A 21,511-nucleotide genomic window follows, 5' to 3' on the forward strand; every position below is an offset into this window, starting at 1 on the left:
CTATATAAAACTTTATAAATAAATAAATAAAAAATAAATTAATCCCATGGGCCATTACATGTACCTCTCTGGGTCCCTCTCTGGTTCTCCACTCACACTTATAAACCGGTATGCTCCAAACCTTTACTCCCCAGAATATTTTGACACTATTGCTCATCATTTCCGTCCACATGAGTCCCATGTTATTTGTGGAGGCAACTTTAATTTGGCCCTAGACCCCCTGCTTGACTCCGCTAAATCCTGGAGGTTGTCAACCTGAATACTGTGCAAGCTCTTAAACAATTGATTTCCTTGGATGGCCTGCCGGACTGGTGGTGGAGGTTGAGGAACGGTGTCCCCCACTTTTTCTTTGTATTCCACCTCACATGGCTCACAGTCTCATTTTAACCTCTGGCTTCTCTCACCTAACACTCTTCCCTGGCTGCAGAGTATTGCCAACTAGCCACGCATCCTCTCTGACTATTTTCCTCTGCAACTCCAGGTTGAGATCGCATGCCTGTGGGTCTCTTCTAGACCCGAGTGTTCTCCCTTAACCATGTCCCATTTAAAGAACCTGTCTTTAGTTGAGACATGGCTCAGGCAATTGAAACATTTATTGACACTATTTGTCAGTCCTGCCCCTCCTACCTGATGGTTTGGGAGACCTTTAAGATATGTATCTGGTGGATTGCTCTTTCCAAGGAATTCAGTGTCCTTCTGTCCCTCTTAGCACAGATCCACTCTTTGGAGGCCCAATTATCAACCACTCAAAGACAATATAAAACTTCCCAAGATGTTGCACTGCTAGTGGCCCTGGCTGCTCTACTTGCCCAGTATAGAGAGGCAGCAGACTTCAAAATGCCCTATTTGGGGAAGCACGGTTGAGCGCAGGTGTTTGGCCAGGGGGAGATGCCCAGCAGGACTCTTGCTTGGCTCTTGCTGGTTACCCACCCAAGAACGCTAATCCCGTCCCTACGTGCTTCCACAGGGACCCCTGTGGTATGCGTGGAGACCATTTTGCAGATATTTCATGCCTTTTTACTGATCTAAACACACGAAAGATTTCGCACTCCGCTGATCAAATTGAGGGTTTTCTTGAGGACATCACCATGGCTTGATGGGTGGAGGGAGAGATGAGAGTATTTTTCTTTATGCTGATTTCGTAGCAGGGTTTTTTTTAATCCATAAATGCTTTTCAGGTGGTAAGGTGCCATGGTCAGTTGGCTTGACCGTAGAATTCTATAAGGAGTTCAAGGACTTTAAAAAAAAAATTTATAGAGTTTTAAATAGCGCAAACTAGACCCGAAGATATCAGGTATCAGAGCACTTTACATGAGCACCAGTTTTGTTACAGATCGACACGTTCATTTTTTAGTTAGGCACAAGGAGATAAAGTGATTTGCCCAGATTCACAGAATGTTGAGAGTTGTTGCCGAGACTCAAACCTGGTTCCCCAGCTTTGAGGTCGACCGCTCTAGCCGTAAGGGTACATCCACTTCTTGGCTCCTGGAGCTCTATCTCTCGATCTTAGAGGCTGGAATTCTCCCCCATACAACCAGAGATGCCCTTGATCACTAATTTGAAAGCCGTGAAAAGATCCCCGGGGGGCTGGCTGCTGTAGACCAATCTCTTTTTTAAACCTTAAGAACAAGATCTTAGCTCGAATCTTGGCTAATCGCCTAAATCCATTAATGCCCAGGTTGGTTCGACCAGATCAGTCCGGCTTTATCCCCGGTAGGTCTACCACTAACAATCTCCAGACCCTACTCTCCATGTTGCATCGACTAAAGTCTGAGACACACGCAATCTCGGTGTTCTTCAATGCCGAAAAACCCTTTCATTCTTCAGAATGGCCCTTTTTGTTTGCGGCCCCTCGCTAGATGGTCTCGGACACTATTTTCTGGGAATGACGAAACTATTGTATACAGACCCGACTGCCTCAGTTTGAGTCAATTGCCACCTTACTAGGCTGATAAGAGTTAGGCACGGACACATGACAGGGGTGTTCTTCCTTAGCCATCGAGCCACTGGCCTCCATGATCCGAGAGAAATATTTCTATAGGGGCCTATGCTTTCCAACCCAGCAATATCTTAACTCCCGCTATGCCGATGACATGTTGCTTTTGTTCAGGATCCTGCCTTCAACCTTGACCCTATTATCTGAGACATCATTAATTTTGGCAATTATGCCAACTTGTGATTTAACTGGACAAGTCAGAAAAATTTCTGTTTACAATGTTATAGTCCCGAGCCCTTTGGACTTTCCCGTATCAGGGAAACCTGACACAGTCAGCTACTTGGGCATACATATATCGAGGTCAGTGGGATCTATCCTCTTTAACAACTTCTATATAGTGTTGAACAGCCTTTGGAACCGGATTGCGAGCTGGCTTGCCCTTGTGTTACTTTCTCATGGCCCAGGCCCACTATGCCATCCGTTGGCTTATCCGGGACCTTCGGTCCCTCATCTTCCAGTTGAGTGTGTTCAGCTAGACAGCTGCCTCAATTCTATCTAACTCAGACCAAGCGCTTCTGTTGACTCTGTTCGCTGCATGCACTGGGCCAAGTGGACATTGACGTGGTGTACAGGACTCCCGCTGCTTTATTCTTCAGAGACTCCTATCTTGGACAACCCAGCTCTATCTCCCACATCAGCCGGAGCAGTTGGAGACATGTTGGGCCGGCTGGGGATCATGGGTCAACTATTTCAAGATGGTCAGTTTCTTTCCCTTGAGCAGCTCTGGTCCATAGGAAGGCAAACACACTCAGTAGCTTCTCCTACTTTCAGATCTGTCATGCCCTTTCTACCCCTTACAAAGATGTACCCTTATGCTAATGCCAAGGCTTGGGTTTCCCGACTGTGCAAAATGATGGAGGGCCTCCGACCTCTGTCCGATGCAGTTGCCCAGAATCAGTAGGGTGGCACACTTGGGTACTTCGTTGCCAGATAAAGTCTGGACCCACTGTTGTCAACAAGTAAAACACCTAATAAATAACCACAGACTCCTTCATTTGAACTTCATTAATCTGGTCTATTACATCCCACTTTGCATGCATCGGATTGATCATTCCAAACCCTATACATGTGCCCGATGCTCTACAGACCCCGCAGACCCCTGCACATCACATGGAGCTGTCCTCCGATATGGGCATTCTTGAAAGACGTAGTGGACACCATGTGTGACATTATACACACACCTCTTCCCTGTGCCCCTCTTCTACCAATACTACTTGGTTAGGCTGCCGATATATCCTGCACCAAGAGACAGCTGGTGGCCTTAATGTCACTGTTGACTTGACGCCGGACGCCTAAGCGTGGATGAAGGGTCCACTCCCGAAGTGTGATGACTGGTTGGGGGATGTGACTTGTTGTACTGAACAAGCAAAATATATGCTTGTCTGCAACCTCTGCGACCGAGGCCAACGGACATTTTGGGGACTTACTGGGAATATATGCTTCAACCAGTGGCTGCCAAGGTAACCTCAACCGCACCTTCTTTGGGTACCACGCCCTGTCTGGAACCTATACTCATTCCAAGACCTGTAGGCCACTTAGATGCTTCCTTTATTTTGGGTTAGACATCATTTGGTGCTGCTCTTCCCCACCAACGAACAAGTACTCCCATATGACCAGATGTTATGTACTTGATTACGATTTGTCACTTTTCATTGATTTCTGCTATGTTACCTTTGGCAGGATGTGATATGGAATGTTGATGCCTATGTTTAAAACTTCCACATCTACATACCTTGATACTCTATATAGCTTCACGGAATGTAGATGTGGAGTTGTGTATAGTAAACGTATACTTACCTATATATGCTTAACTTCTCCATTTTTTTGTCCTTGACATTTAGGGTGTCATGTTGTGGCGCATCAAAATTTTCCACACAATATTCAGGTAGTATATCCCACTGAGTCCATTAAACTATTCTTTTGAATGCGTTTGAGTGAGCATTCAGGAGGTCGTCATGCTGACTGAGCGGAATGGTACTCTTCCTGGGCAGGCGAGGTAATGTAATAAACTGAATAAAGAAATTGTGGTAAGATCTGGAAATTTAAACACTGTAATTCATGTGTGGTCTATGGGGAGGCCATCCTCAATGGAAGAGGATGCCTCACACACAGTATTGTGTCATACTTCATCATAGGCATCCACTCCCCACCCTGGTAAGATGATGATACCAGGGCGGACTCAACCTCTGTGAAGACCTGGCGAAAGGAGGGAGTTCTTACATAAAACTTACAGGACAAAATCGGGATCCCGTTCTATTAAAAATACCTTGAGGTTCCTGCTGTTATCACCTTTAGTAGTGAGGACCTCAGTTATGTTAAAAGCAAATATGTTGATGGAGTCTACAGAGCATGATGTCTCTTAGTCGTCTGCGCCTAGGATCTGAAACAACAACCCATATCCATCAGGGCTTTCACAGTGTTGCTTGATTTTAAGAAAGAGTTGAAGAGTGACGGCTCCTCCGTATGGGTGGAGGAGCGTCACCCCACTGCTTTCTCACAGTGCAAGAAGCAGAAACATAAAATTGTATTATAAATACCATTTTATGTTTCTGCTTCTCGCCCTCTGTGAGAAAGCAGACGTGTTTGGTTGGGCTGGGCTGTCCTGCTCTAGGGCAGTGGAAGAGTTCCTTGTCCACTCTGAGGGTGCACACTGTTTGGTCAGCCCCAGGGCACACTCTGCCTTTTCGCCATGTAGGCTGCATGCAGCCTGCATGGAGAAAATGGCCTCCCCATAGATGCCTGTGTGGTCGGCGACCCAACCAATCACAACGCTGCCATTCCAGCGTTGTTATTGGCTTAGGGGAGGGGAAGGAGGCTGCCTGCTTCCGGTGAGGAGCAGAGAAGCAGAGACGATGCGGGACCGGGCCGGTGATGGTAAGTTAACTTATTTTTAAATGTAAGCTCCAATCGCGCAAACCCCTCCCCGCGCCGCCCCCTCACTTGTGAGTCATGCCGGCCGTAACTGGATTTGAAGACTCACCTCTTGGAAGAACAATACATCACAACACAGCATCCACAACCCAGCTTCCTCTCCTATGTCTCCTTGACTTTATGCTTGTCCGTGACCCTTTGCAGTGCAATGCTGCCGTTTGGCTGGGTTCACATTATATAAATACCATATACAAACATGCATATTGACGAAGGGCCTGATATAGAGTTTAGCAGATGGATACTCCGTGACAAACGTCACAGGTATCCAGTTTGCTTATTACAAGCACCTTAGGTAATAATGCACTGTAATAAGCATGGACGTTGATTCAACAAAATACCTGGGGTAGCAGAAGTGACGTCGCCCTCCATTTGACCGCAATTACATCACAGGAAGGGACATCATATGACCCATGACAACAGAATCTTTACAGAAAATGGTGTCATAGAACCTTAATGTTGAAAGTGGTTAACAGTAATACTTGCTCTGATTTGCAGCAAACGAGTGAGGCGAGTGAGGAAGGCCTCTTCTAGAAGGGCTCAAGGGGGTTCTTCGCAAAGAACATTTAGAAAAAAATGGTTTCATGTAAAATAGTGTCATACCTTTCATTTAAAGCACAATTTTTACATAAATTTGCTAAAAAGCCACAGGCTCTGGAAGAGCTCTCATTAAATATTCAAGTCTTTTTATCGTGTGCTGAGTCAAAAAAAAACTGAAGTTGCTCAGGAGTTGGCACCATTGTTTTCAAACTTTGCTACAGGTGCCCCTATATGTCACATATTACCTCCATTGTGCCAGAGTCAGCATTTTGTAATGGATGCCCTCATGTGCCATGGAAACTTCTAATATCAAAAATTAAATGCAATATGTCCTTGCCAGAATTTTGCAATTAATGCTGACTATATGCCATGGGGTATCATGATATCACTAATTACCCCTAATATGTGAGGTCCAGCATTTTATCGTGGTTGCTTCCCTCACATATGCCATGGTTGGCATGTTTAATGACATTAATTACCTACAATATGCAGGCACCAGCATTTTTCCGTAGGTGCCCATATGACAAGAATCATTTCTAGTATGCCAGTCCTAGTATTTTACCATGGGTGCTTATTATGCCAAGAATTACCTCCAGTATGCCAGTGACTGCCACTTGTCATACTGAGAATTGTCTGCAGCATGCCAGCGCCCGTCTTTTGCCACGAGTGCCTCTTTAAGCCAAGAATGACCTTCGATATGCTATGGCTAATGGCAGACTCGCAAGCGTAAGCCATATTCTTGTTCACTTGCATTCACTCACTCATAGTCATTCTCACTCTCTTGCACTCTCTCTTACTCATAACCATTCTCACTCCTTCACACTCATTTTCACTCATTCTTACTCTAACCCACTACTTTCACACTTACCTTTGCTCACTGATACTCTCATTCCTTCATCCCTATTCCCTCTCATTTATTTTCAGTGTGACTCACTCATTCGTTCAAACTCCTTCACATTCCCTCTTGATCTCACTCACTCACACTTTGTTGATTAATCACAACCACTTGCACTCACAGTTACCCTCACGCATTCTCCCTCACATGTGCACTCATTGTTGCTCACTCTCACGCATTCTCACTTACTCTTGCTAACACTCTCTCACACTCATTCTTACTTAATCATTCATAGTCATCTACTCTCACTCACTTGTAGCCACTCTTAGACTGCACTCACTCCTTCTCACTAGCTCTGACTCACTCATACTAACTTAGTGAGACTCAATTTTACTCATTCTCACTAACTACCTGTCACTGACTCTCATCCACTCACGTTCACTCACAACACACGCAAGCTTACATGTATGGACACACGCGCTCACACATACACATTCTGTGCCAAATTACGATAAGAGTAAGAAAGGCTCCAACCGCAGCCTGATTTAAACATGGAGGTTCGGGAGGAATAGACCAGTAGATTAGAAAACAGCCCTGGTCTTTTCAGCAGTCAGGTATGGTCGGATGTATGACGTTACAACGCATACTTTTACAACGCCTACCTTTACAACACGGTTTTTACCACGCATACCACTACAACGCATAATGCTTTTAGGCGCTGGATAGTGAATAGTTTAATTTACTATTCCAACTCCAGTCCCCGTGGATAGTAGGGAAGGTTATTGGATAGTAAATTAACCTATTCCCTATCCTAGAGCGCCCCCCAGAGCAATGCGTTGTAATAGTTTGCGTGGTAAAAGTTGCGTTGTAATGGTAGGTCGTTGTAAAAGTTTCGTTGTAAAGGTTGTATACCGGTATGGTCACAGACTGGTAGGCCAAGTATGGTAAAAACTGACAAGAGCAGTAAAAAGATACATGCCCAGGAGACTATCGGAAGCAGGATGGTCTAGAGATGGGTGAAGGTGCATGAGACGAGTTGCTGGACAGGAGAGGGAGCATTGGAGCCAAGAGAGAGCAGGGTGGCTGATGTCTTTCAGGGTGGGGAGGTGAGAAAGAGATTTATGCATTCATTAATCACTTTGGGAATACATTATTGTGTAGGGCTATGGGACAGTGGATTTGATTTTGTGAGTTTACCCTACCTCGACAAAAACATCCTTTATCCAAATGTAAAGACATCAAGGGGTGTCTGTACCTCCTTCAACGTTTCTCCAAAAACTTCCATACATACCTACGCTCCCCACTACACAAAAGACCGATCTGCCTTTTATATGTTCTCAAAAAGAGATCAACAGAAGAAAAGATAGAAGGACATATTCCTGAATTAATTCTTGCAATATTCACCCTATAAGGAGAGTTGGGCGGGACACCCAAGAACCTAACCCAAGGTGAGGTAACACAGCTTCTAGTAACATACACTATTCTAGGGCAAACTGCAGAAACTGATCCAGTGTAACTCTGGTGACACCTGAAATTCTATGTCAGGACAGGAGGCTCCGATTATGCTTTCTCATTTCTTTAATGAAATGCTCAGCAGCCAATCAAAAAACAGAACTACAAATCCCATGAACACTTGGGAATGACCTTAGGAAACACTATAAAAGGTCCACAAATCAGTCTTTCTTCCTCTTTCTTTGCTGCTCCGCAGCCAGTTAAGTCTATTTTGCCTTACTTGCATTGCTTTTCTTGTAATTGCTCTGCTTTGGTGTGTACACTTGCCTTGTATTGCGCTGTTTGTGCTTTGTTGCGAATTGCTTGTGTACTCTTGTTCGGTTTTCATTGCCGATATTCCTTCCTGCGTCCGTTAGCGGCGTGTCTTCCTGGGAGCGTGTGTTCACCTCCCTGCGCCTGGCCGCGTCCTTTGTGCCCGGTTGCCTTAGTGGAGTGGGAGCAGGGGTCGTCGGCTTCTTGGGGGAGCGCGAGCGCTCTCGAGCCGGTGTTTCAGTGGCAGCAACGTCGCACATGCGCGTTTCTTGTTTCCGGTTTCTGGCTGTTTGCCTCACGCCGGTCGAGTGAAGGAACGCTTCTCACCAGCGCTCACGCCCACAGCCCTGAACTTTCGACCCCGTCTACGCCGGAGCACGCTGAGGTGTTTTGGCTGATAATTGTGCATAGGCTCTGCCTAGAGTGGTTTATTGGCAGGCTCTCTCCCTCCACGTTCTATTGACTTCGGAGTTTGGTTCTTTCGACCATCTCTTGGGCCTGCTTTGGGGTTCTCACTCCCCCTTACTGGTATCTCGATACCCCATATTTAGTCAGTCATCTAGTGGGCATTTACTTTTGTACTTTGATACAATGTCTGAATACTACGACGCAGACGATGACTGTTATTATGATGAGGAAGAGGATGACTCCATGGAGTACAACCTGGTCGAGGAGTTGGACAAGGGAGTCCAATTTTCAGTCAACAAGGCCTTGGTTCGAGCCATTACCCCTCTTAAAAGACACCTCAGTGACTATGCTGTGCAGCAGGGGTGGTTGCCGCCTTCTCAAAAGGCTGCGAAGTCCCCTCTCAATCCGCATAAATCGGATTTTCAAAGGCTGGCACGGGCCTTGTCTTCGGACAAAACCAAAGCTTCTGTGTCTCATCCTGTCGACGAGTCGGACCAGGCTCAGGCTTCTTCGGAGCACGATTCTTCACCCCCAAAGAAGCGTCTCCGTAAGGAACGTTTTGTGGACGCACCTGAACGTCCCCTTCTCTTGAACTTTGAGCCGGAGGATATCATCCACCCCAACTCAACATCATGGTTGCCGGCTCCGGCTGTGGCCGCCTATCTTGAGGCGCACGTTCGCCACCCCTTCGAGGCCCCTGTCAGGGCTCGTCTACGCTCGGAGTGTCCGAGGCCAGATCTTGCGGACAACATGGCGGAGACTCCAGAGGTGGATCCAATGATGGTAACGTACCTCAAGAAGTACGCCAAGGACCCCAAGAAGGGTCTTGACCGCTCGTGGAGGTCCTGTCAGGACAAATTGATGGATATGCTGGGTCCTCTCGCTAAGATCTTGGATTTGGGCTTCAAGGCCAAGGAGGCTTCCGCGACCGTCAACCCTGACGAACTTATTGAATGGGCTCAACGAGCTGTCTGTATGTTTGGCAACGTTAATTGCGCCATTTCCGCGGAGAGACGCAGGTCCATTCTCCTCAAGCTTGACCCAAAACTGGCGGAATTGGCCACGTCTGAAGCCGGTCCGGAGGCGCAAGGTCTTCTTTTTGGTCAGCCTTTCCTCAAAGAGTTGACCAAATTCGTGTCCGCCTTTAGCGGCATTGACAAGGCGCAGGCGTCTTTGCGCCGGGCCATGCGTCCGGTTTTCGGCAAGGCCGGACGACGGGGACGGTCGTTCGGCCGCGGGTCACAGCAGCAGTCCCACAGGGGAGTTCCTCAACAGCGCGGCGGTCAGTATGACGCCGGTTATTCCACCCGCGCAAATTTCTATCCTTCCCGGAAAGGAAAAGGCCAGTACGGCAAGGGACGATCTGGTGGTCACCAGGGACAGTACCAGGATTCCGGAGCTACAGGTGAGCTTAATTCCGGCATGCGATGTGATGCTGGGGGGCAGGATACAGTTTTTTCTAAACAATTGGCGCTTGATCTCCAGCGATGCTTGGGTGCTGGAAACCGTTCAGGGGTTCAGAATCGAATTCTATCACCCAATTCATCAGACCCGTCTGCCGACCCCTATGCTTTTTTCATGTCACTCTCGAGACAGTATGTCAAAGGAGATTCAGGAACTCCTCAGCAAGGGGGCGATTGTTCCAACAGTACGCCATCCTCAGGGCTTTGTCAGCTCAGTCTTTCTGGTGGAGAAAAAGGGAGGCGGCTCCCGCCTAGTTCTCAACCTGAAAGACTTCAACAGCGGGGTTGTATACAGGCATTTCAAGATGGAGGGCATCCATCTTCTGAGGGATCTCCTTCGGGAAGGGGATTGGATGGTCCGATTGGACCTGAAAGATGCTTATTTATCCATCCCGATATACGGTCCCCATCGCAGATTCCTTCAATTTCAATGGCTGGGTCAGTGGTACGAGTATCAGGTTCTCCCGTTCGGTCTCTCGTCGGCCCCGTGGTGCTTCACGAAATTGCTGAGGCCTGTGGTGGAACATCTTCGTTCCAGGGGGGTCAGACTGATTATTTACCTGGACGACATCCTTTTTATGGCGGATTGTCCCCTCAAGCTCCTACAACATCTGGAGTGGTCCATCACCCTTTTGCAATCTCTGGGTTTTCTAGTCAATGTACCCAAATCGGTTTTGGTTCCCGCTCAGTCTATCGATTTTCTGGGTTTTCGGATCGATTCCTTGACTTGTCAACTACTCTTACCCAACCAGAAACTCCGTTACATCAGGAGAGAGTTGACGTCTGTTATTTCCAGACCGACTGTGTCGTTGAGGTCGTTGGCGCGTGTAGTGGGCCTTCTGGCGTCCTCCATTCAAGCGATCTTCCCGGGTCCCTTACATTACCGGGCGATGCAACGCTTGAAGATTCAGCATCTTCGGAAAGGTCTCCGCTATTCAGATCAAATTCCTCTTTCGGAGGAAGTGCGGATGGAGATGCAATGGTGGCTAGACCACATGGAGGCATGGAACGGTCGAGCCCTGTTCGGGTCTTCTCCAGAGCTGGTGATAGAATCGGATGCCAGCCAATGGGGCTGGGGAGCCCGTTGCGGGTCCATCTCGACGGGGGGTCGTTGGTCTCCCCAAGAATTGTCCCTTCACATCAATTGCCTGGAACTCCTGGCAGGGTCCTTTGCGATCCGGTGTTTTTCCCCCATGCAGGCGAATTGTTGCATCCTTCTCCGGATGGACAACGTGTCGGCAGTCCGTTATGTGAACAAACTGGGCGGGACACGGTCCAAGATTTTAGCGGAGATTGCCAAAGATTTTTGGCATTTTTGCCTTCACCGGAAGATCACAGTTATTGCCGAGTATCTTCCGGGCCGCAACAATCAAGTGGCGGACTGGCACTCCCGTCATCTTCGGGACTACAGCGACTGGAGACTTCACCCTCGAGTCTTCCGTGCCCTTGTTCATCTTTGGGGCCAGTGTCACCTGGATCTTTTTGCATCTCGCCTCAACGCGCAGCTTCCCCAGTTTTACAGCTGGAGACCGGACCCATCAGCTCTGGCCACGGATGCTTTTCTCCAACAGTGGCCCTCGACTCTTTGCTATGCATTTCCCCCGTTCATGATGCTTCCCAGAGTCCTGGCTTACGCCAAACGCTTTCGAGCGGAGCTGATTCTGATTGCTCCCTTGTGGAGAGCTCAGGCATGGTTCCCGGTTCTCCTGGAGATGTGCTGCGCCCCTCCTCTCCTTCTTCCCCAGAAGCGGACTCTATTGCAGGATCCTCTCGGATCTCCGCATCCCCTCATTCTCGCCGGCACTCTCCAATTACTGGCATGGCGAATTTCGGGGATCGCTGGTCGATCCCAGGCATTTCTAGCGACGCTGCCACCTTTATCAGTAACGCCTGGTCTCCCAATACCCACAAGCGGTATCGGGGAGCTTGGAAACGATGGAGTGATTGGTGTGCTCAACGGGAGGTTGATCCCGTTTCGGCGGATGTCAGTCTAGTTATAAATTTCTTGACTTCTTTGGCCACGTCGGGCCTTGCCTACCGGACTGTTAATAGTTTCAGGTCGGCGATTTCGGCAGGTCACATCCATATTGATGGTAAACCTGTTGGGGAACATCACTTGCTGTCCAAACTTTTGAAAGGCATCCGCCTCGCGAAACCTCCCACACCGAAGTATGTGTCTCTGTGGGATGTTTCGATTGTCCTGAGATTCTTGGAGGCCTGGCCTTCTAATCTTCTTTTGTCCCGGAAACAGTTGTCTGCAAAACTGACAATGTTATTATGCCTAGTTTCTTGCAAACGTGTTTCGGATATTCGGGCTTTGGACCTAGCGGGCCGCTCCTTCACACCAGAAGGTGTTACTTTTACTCTTTCTCGAAGGACTAAAACCAACACCTCATCCATTTCCTATCCTTCATTCCCGGATCACCCCAACCTGTGTGTTGTGCAATGTTTAAAGGATTACGAGGTGAGTACCGCTTCTTTGCGCGCGGATTTGCAAGGTCAGCTATTGATAGCTTTGCAGAAGCCTTTTCGCCCCGTAGCCCCAGCTACATTGGCTCGCTGGGTGCGCTGGCTTATGTCCGAGGCAGGCATTGATGTCTCTGTGTTTGGGGCGCATTCTGCTAGAGGGGCGATGGCCTCCAAAGCCTTTTCTATGGGTGTAACTCTGTTTGATATCATGAAGGCTGCAGACTGGTCTTCGGATTCTGTTTTTAAGCAATTCTATTATAAACCTATTGTTAGTGTTGCCTCTGTTGTAATTGATGAGCTTTGAACAAGCATAATCGGAGCCTCCTGTCCTGACATAGAATTCAAAATTTGCAAACATTCGTGACAAGAATTTTCAATTCTATTAAGGACAAGGAGGCGAGGATTATCCCACCCGGACTATGCTTAATTGATATAAGCATTTACTGTATATCGAATTTGTATTATTACAGTTGTAAAGTATTCTATATTGTTTCCCTTCCCTGTATTTCTTACTCCCTTGATGTTGGGATATTACGGCTCTGTCTCTGTTTCAGGTTCCGACCAGAAGTGATTTGGTTTTACATCATGAGCCTCACCTATCTCCTTGTGCACGGACCCCGGATGTTTCCTCCTTTGCGTTGAAGATCTTGTGGATTTCGGCGGCCTGCCTGGAGCTGATTCTGTTACTTTATCTGGGATTATTGTTTGATATCGAACTTGTTACAGAAAGAAAGAGGAAGAAAGACTGATTTGTGGACCTTTTATAGTGTTTCCTAAGGTCATTCCCAAGTGTTCATGGGATTTGTAGTTCTGTTTTTTGATTGGCTGCTGAGCATTTCATTAAAGAAATGAGAAAGCATAATCCTCGCCTCCTTGTCCTTAATAGAATTGAAAATTCTTGTCACGAATGTTTGCAAATTTTGAATTCTCCTTGACCATATATGGGCAAGAACACTGAAGCCGAGCTTACCACCACCACCACCATTACAAATGCGTAGCTTCCCACCACCCTCTTCCATATCCGCCATGATATCTCTTTATATATATGTTTTTACTTTTTTTCTGCAGATGTAAATGCTGGTTCAATTTGAATAAACACATTCTCCTGTCGAGGCACATATAGGTTTGGTTTTGCTCTTTATTTCATTGGGATGCTAAATTTGAAAACCCATAGACGCTCTCAGACTTCGTGTAGCCAAGTGGCACTTTTTTTGCGGTTTTGTATAGTGCAAACTCGACCCGAAGGTATTGGAGCGCTTTACATGAGCACCAGTTACATTGCACGAGAAAAGATTAGTTTTTGGTAGGCACGGAGAAATGTAGGGGCATATTATCAAGCACTGCGTTAACATTGTCGCTGCTTTAGCGGCAGAAAACTGCTGCTAAAGCGGCGGTAATGGGCTTGATAATACGCCGTAGAGAATTCCCATAAAAGCCCATGTTCTGGTGTGAACGTGGGCTTCTATGGGAATTAACAAGGGCATATTATCAAGCCCATTATCGCCGCTTTAGCTGCAGTCTTCTGCCACTAAAGCGGCAATAACATTAACGCTGTTTCTTGATAATATGCCCCTAAGTAATTTGCCCAGAATCGCAGGATATTGAGCGGACGCCAAGACTCGAACCCGGTTCCCCAGCTCCAAAGCCGGCAGCTCTGGCCCTATTGTATGTACTCAGTGAAGGCTTCTTAAAGTTGTCAACTTTCGAATTTGTGGGCTGCCAGGCCTTTTGCGAACTCCCCAAAATGTTTTCTCTGTTTTCTGTGAGGCCTAACAATAGCAGTTTGAAAGCGCACGTGCCAGAGAACACTCTCTCCCGCAAATCCCTCTTTGCTTAATTCATTCATTTTTTCCCCCCACAAAGCATTAGTCTCAGAACCAAAATATAAATTGGAGTCAGCGGGAGACGCAGCCTTCTCTTTTGGCGGACTCCATCTGTGGGGGCGGCTCTCGTTCGCCCGCGCGGCCTCCAGATCTTACGCATTTAAATGACAGAGCAAAGGCACTTCTTTTCAATCACGGTTTTAATTGATTCCGCATTCCCACCTCTCATTGCTTTCTCCCTGGCAATTGCTAGCTGAACTATTTCTTATACAGCACTTGGAAACAGATTAAAAACCATATAAAACGTCCATATAAAGCAATACTCGCATAATTGCGGCGCAGTGAAATACGAGAGAGGGCGAGAAACAAAGCCATCAGCCAACGACACCAAAAAAAAAAAAAAAAAAAAGGTCCACCAGGAAGCTAAAAGACAAAATCGCTGTGAATCAGTCAAACATTTTAAACATCCTCGCTGTAATTGGCAATTTTGTAATATTTATTCACAACAGATCTGATTGTCGGAGTCCCCACGGTTCCTCTCAGGAGGGTTTTGCGTGAAATCAGTTTGAAATGGTGTGTCAATTTTTTTTCTGAAGTCACCATCTGGCTGATAGACTGAAGTCTGTTCTAATACACTGACCCAGTGAATCGCTGCTAAGCTATCCCCAAGGGGGACCCGCTCCTCTGGCAACCAATCCGGTGACGGGAGCGTGGAGAGGCAGGCGCGTGGAAAGGCAGGCGCGTCGAGCGCGCGCGCGGCTGGGGCCTTGGCAAGAAGGCGCACACAGTGGTTCGTGTACAGAAACACACTGCCTTCATAGTGTCGCTTGCGTATGGTAGTTTCACATATCCTAAGGGGGACTTCCGGGTCAGCGCCAATTTCTGGTGAGGTCAAAGGTCAAATATAGCGCTTGTAAAAAAAAAAAAAATGCACGCGGGTGCTTCATATTGAATTCTATTAATGAAATCATTGTTCAGGCCCCCAGGAGCTGGTGCAATCCAGACACCACAGCATGATGATAGAGGTCTGTGCAATTGGTTAAAGAAACATTAAAACAGATCATACGGTTCTGTAATTTTTTTACCGAAATTCAGCAGATTTGTACATGAAAATGCAGGAAGATATCGAAAAAGAGGTTGCTTCCTGCTGACCCATAAACACTTTTTCACATATTCCATAAGCAACAAATAAAATGGGCTTATTGTTTTGTGAAATTATTGCATGCAGCAATTCTGAGAACAGGCACGGGGCAAAAACATTGCATCAGCCATATTATACAAACTCTACTGGTGAAGAACACACTTCAGATCAAATTTGTACCATTTTTGCTGCCTGTGTGTAATGTCTACTCCAAAATACGTAAAAAAATAGTTGAAGAAAATAACTTTTTTGACCTAATTCCCCCAAGTAAACATATTATAGTATACATAATGGCCTTGTGATTTATGATGTTGGCAATATTGAACCATATTATACGATTACCTGTTATTTATCTATCTGCCTATCTATCGATGAAAACACAGTTTGTGGTTACAAATCCACCAGTTAGAAAATTGTAGGGTTTACAACAATAAAATGTGTGTTTCAAATGTACAAAACCCATAACTGAATAGGTTTAGCAAACGGTTAGGAATCGCTATTTGGAAAGGGGGTGTTTGAGGTGCCTCCTCTAAATAGCAATTACTTATGGTATATATTAATGTTTTGAGACTGAAATCCAGTTGTAAAACATTCATATTTAATCAATTACTGAAAGGTAGTGATAGGCAATTTGCAAATGGAAAGGGGCCAATACGTGGCCCCTTTGTGAATTATCATTAAATCATTTTTTGGGGTAGGCAGCAGTCCATAGGACCATTGTCTACTCTTAAAAAAGAGTAGTTTTTTTAACACATCCCATTTTTGCTTTATTTAAAAGTAATGACAGGCATTATGGTCTGCTGACCCCAGCAGACTCCCATCCCTCATGATCCCTGTGATGGCAGGGAATTGTATTGGGTTGCAATTTGCAAACTACCTCATTAATATTCATAAAGTAGGTCAAATTTGACCCCCTGCGATTTACTATTTGTGAACTGACCCTATTAGTTCACAGGTCGGTTTGCGAAATGGTATAGGATTTTGAAACGATTGATGCGCAAATTACGATCACTTTTTGTGAATCCTATCATAGTGCATCAGGCCCACAATCACATATCACAGTCTTATGCACTTCAGTGTTATTATTTTTCATTTACCACTGTGTGTACTGACATATTTTTTAACCCCTTAGCTGCGGCGGCTATTCTACCGCAGCGCTAGGGGTGAGGGGGGACCGTGCGGCGCTCCCGTACTCGTGACGGAACCGCTCCATCACGAGCCTCGGGTGGGCTGTGCTTGTGACGGAGCGGTTCCGTCATTGCCCCGCCCGCTTAATAGAGCGCGCTGTGCAGGCGCAAAATCAGCGACACCCAGGCGCGGCGAGTGGGCTTTGACGGAACCGCTCCGTCACCAGCACAGCCCACCCGAGGCTCGTGACGGAGCGGTTCCGTCACGAGCACGGAACGGGCTAATGAAATGAGGATGTTGTTTATATTGATCTGAACTGTCTTTTACCCTCAATTATGCTTACTATGTTTCATGACTCAGGAGGACCGGAAGCCATTTTATTCAGGGTACTATATTTACACATATCTGTCCAACGTAACCTCTTTTTCCGAGTTAGGAGTTAAAAATGGGATTTTAGGGGAATAATGAACTAAGTATTGTATTCATGAATGATATCTTTTCCCCAGTGAGATCTCATCCTTTCTACAGTAGAAGATCCTGCACCTTCTTAGTAGATAGTAAATTTGAAAGTAATATGTTTTTGTCATGCGATTAAGTTCAATAGATTGAAATTGAGAGAAAACATATATACTCTACTCCATGTTATGTATTTAGGCATTAATCTCCAAATATCCTTTTCTACTGAGAGCTCAGGTCAGATAAAAAGGATTTTTTTTTATTTGTTGTGCTGCTTGCCATTTTGGAATAAACATGTTTGACTGGTTGTGTTTCATGTTTAACAGATGTCGAATTGATGGTGGAAAATCACCTCTGCAAGCACTAAAGAGGAGAACACTGAACCAGTGTCAATATGATGACCTCAAGTGCTAGAAGTATGAGTGAAGTTTTGCTGGAGGGACTAGAGTGGAGCACGGCCCAGCAGTGGCTTGGAGAACTGACTTAATTGTGCACATAATTCCTCCATGATGTTGGAAAAGTCTAACTGCATGAATTTGTTCACTTGCTTCCTTTGCATTGTCTATAATATTTTGTGGTTTGTATATGTATTATCAGTGCTTGAAATGGAAAAATAGAACCAGACTACCTGCTTGTTTTTGAGAAGTGCCGGTACTCTCCAATTGAAAATATAGCATTTCTCTTGAGAAGTGCCGGTACTCTCTGTCTCAAAATCAAAAAAAAGTGCTGGTACTCCGTACCTGGGAGTACCGTCCTATTTAAAGCGCTGCATATTATTAAAAAGGTGCAAACAATTGGCGCCCAGGTAGGGAAACAGGTTGGTTGGGCAGGTATCACTGGACGAAGTAGAGTATCAAACAATGTGTATGAGTCCAAATCCATGGTTTAGAGTGAGCGGGCTTTAGAAATAGTGAGATTATGGGGAAGAAGGTTGGGCCTCGAAAAACAGCCATTGAGTGATGAATATGTGAGAGCGAGAGGCCCTCTGAACTAGCCACCCAACCCCTTCAGGAGCACCTCAAGATGGTGACTGAAGGCTTATCAAATGCAAAGGGTTCGAGTGTGTGTTACTTTCCCTCACACTCCACAAGATCAGTTTGAGGAATTGTAATAAAGGTAAACCTATCTCATTTGACCATCTACTTTCTGACACCCCTGCACAGGATTAGCCGCCTGTAAACCCCTTCCTTGTTACATAAGTGCGAGTGAAGGTCCTATTTGCCACCACTTGTGTGCCCCTTGTGTGACCCCCCCCCCGCTTGCTGCCGCCAGTATTAGCAGTTCCTTTCCTGTATTTGTTACCCCATACTGCACTTTTTTTTTTAGTTTAGTCAGAAATTTATGTCATACTGCTGATTGGCTGTTTACTTTTCTGGCTCCCAGCTTGTTACCCACTCTCCTGCACCTCTGCCAGGACCTACTTAATGGTGACCGCAGCGTGCCCCTTTTGAGCAGGTCCTTGCACCAGCTCTCTTTGCTGCAACCAGGTCCCACTTGTGCGACCTCCACCCCGCTTGCTGCCAGTATGTGTGGTTTCCTTTCCTGTATTAGTTAGCCCATGCTGCACTGTTGTTTAACTGTATGGTTGTATTTCACTGCACTTGTTTAGTTATGTAGTTTGAGCCAGTCTAACCTTTTTGTCAGTTTCAATTTTGCTTAGTAAGATGTTTATCTCGGACTGGTGATTGTCTCTTTACTTTTTTGCCTCATTGCTCATTTCCCGCTCTCCCGCCTCCCACCACCCAGCCCCCCCAGAACCTACTTAATGGAGGCCGCAGTGCAGCTGCACCACCAGCACACCAAAGCCAAAGCCAAACCCGTCTGTGCCTGTCCGCACACAGCACCAGGAATCCAGGGTCCTCATTTATGAGAAATGACGCATCGCTGCGTGAAAGCAGCGATGCGTCACTTCTCAGTGCGCCCTCCTTGCGACATTCCTGATGTGTCATATTTAATGTATGACGCATCATGTCGCAAGGAGTTACAGATACGTCAGTATTTCTGATGTATCTGTAAGCGCAAAAGTGACGCATTGCTGGAGTGTGTCACAAAAGTGACGCAACTCCAGCAATGCGTCCTTTCACATGGGGCAAGCCCCTTGTGAAAGGGCCTGCATCAGTCTTACGCCTGCTGTGAGGCAGGCGCAAGATTTTGACGCAACGACGTCCTAAAAATGACGCAGTAAAATCTCATAGATTTCACTGCGTCACTTCTACGACCATTCCTTGCGTCAATACGCCCCCCTTGCATACATTATACCTGGCGCAGGTATAATCTGGCGCAGGGGTTTACAAAGTGACGCATCTACCTAGATGCGTCACTTTGTAAATATGGCACAACAAGGCGCATTTTTTACGCCACTGGTGCGTCACAAAAAGTGCATCCTACTCAACGTATGATTCCTCAACAAACGTACCACGAAAACTGGGACTCAATCTCATCCCTTGCCCCGGACATCATTTTCTCACAGAGAGCTGGCTGAATCCGCCTGTGTGTCGGTCATTGCCACTCTAAAGGGCTACAAGATAACTCGCCAGGAACGAACCAACAAACGCGGAGGTGGAATTGCCATCATCTCCAAGGACACCATCCGGTGCATGACGTCCTCGGATGACTTGACCCCAATAATGAAAGCACCTTAACTTCCAATGTCATAAAGATGGAAAATATACCATCAGAGGTACCCGTGCCTACAGACTACCAGGACCATGCACCAGTTTCTGCAACGCCATCCCGGACCTCATTGCCCTGCTCGTCATTGACTCCGAGTACTACATCTTCCTAGGAGACCTCATCTTCCACCTCAACAACTCAAATGACATAAACACAACAGACCTGCTGGAAAGCATGGGCAACATTGACATCAAGCAGCCCTACCGACATTGCAGGACACACACTTGACCCCATCTTCACGACCAGGGACAGGGTCAAGTACAACCAAGTGTCATAGCTCACCTGGACCGACCACTACAGCGTCCACTTCACCATCTCTGGACCCACCAGCACTTGCACCCTGCCCACCAACCCCATGTGCACAAACTGGAAAAAGATACCAGAAGACCAGTGGAGCAACGCCCTCAACGCCCACCTCCCACATATCACATTCAACTCAGAAAAAGCTGCAAAGGGACTTTGCCTTCTGGATCACACATTGCACCGACAGTATCACCCCTGCCAAGCCAGCCAAAGCCAAAAGACCTGCCAGAAGAGCCAGCTGGTTCATTATGGAGCCGAAAGCCACCAAATACAAGTGCTGGTAACTGGAAAGGAAATGGTGCACCAGCAAAGTGACATTTGCCCACGCCACATTCAAGACAGCACTCAACCAGTACCACCACCTCCGGAAAGAAATAAAGAAGAATGCCCTAGCAGACCTGCATAGAAGCCAGCACTAGCCGCATCAAGGAGCTCTTCACCATTGTGAAGGAGTCCTCTAACCCTGCAGCTGCAGGGAACAACATTGCCCCTTCTCAAGAACTTTGTGACACCTCGTAAGGCTTTTTCCACAACAATCATCTACGAAAACGTTAGCCCCCAACCCTCCACCACCGACAGCATCAACCTGCACACACCATCACACACCAAGCACAAACATCTGCTCACACACTGGGACCCCCTCACAACGCAGGCCACAATCTCCATCATGGACTCCGAGCAGTCAGGAGCACCCATGACCCATTTCTCACCACATTTTCAACATCGGAAGCAAAACAATTGACGACAAACTCAAGAAAGTCCTGAACACCTCCATTGCTTCAGCCTACTTCTCTGTGGACTGGAAACACGCCCAAGTGAGGCCCCTCCGGAAGAAACCTCCCGCCTACCCAGTAGAATGGAAGAACTACAGGCCCTGCTCCTTTTGTTATGTTATGTTACAGTTTTTTATAGAGCGCACATCCACCAAAGAGTCTCATGGCACTAGGTAACTGTCTCAGCATGGGTAAGAAACATATTGATAGGCTTGCTTAAAGTGCCAGGAATTCAACAATTGTCTGAACTTTCCACACTTCAAAGTGGTCCTAAGTTACATAGACAGAGAGTTCCAGACATGAGGAGCAGTGACTAAGAACCTAACTCCACCAGTCTTACTCCTCTTTAATTGGGGGGTCAGCAGATAGTGTAGATGGGTGGATCTAAGATCCCTAGAGGGGGCATACCTGTGGATCCAAGATTTAATAAAAGCTGGACTATTCATGTCCAAAGCCTTAAAAAAGTGCAACATGCTTTGAATGGAGATCTCTGTGCAACAGGGAGTCAATGAAGATCTCTTGTCACTTGAGAGATATCACAATGTTTGGGAAGTTGATAGATCAGGCTAGCAGCATGGTTTTGAATCAACTGGAGCCTACGTGTAAGATGTTTAGAAAGACTCAAATAGAGGAAGTTGGCGTAGACAATTCTTGACATCACTGAGGCAATTACGACTTGGATTAAGGCATCAGTAGTAAGATATTTACTAATCTTCTTAATTCTGCGTAGTTGGAAGAAGCAGGATGATATCACTGACCCAATCTGCTGTTTTAAAGATATCTCCGACCCAATCTGCTGTTTTAAAGATAT

Source organism: Lissotriton vulgaris, chromosome 10, assembly GCF_964263255.1.
Source record: "Lissotriton vulgaris chromosome 10, aLisVul1.2, whole genome shotgun sequence".
Lineage (NCBI taxonomy): Eukaryota > Metazoa > Chordata > Amphibia > Caudata > Salamandridae > Lissotriton > Lissotriton vulgaris.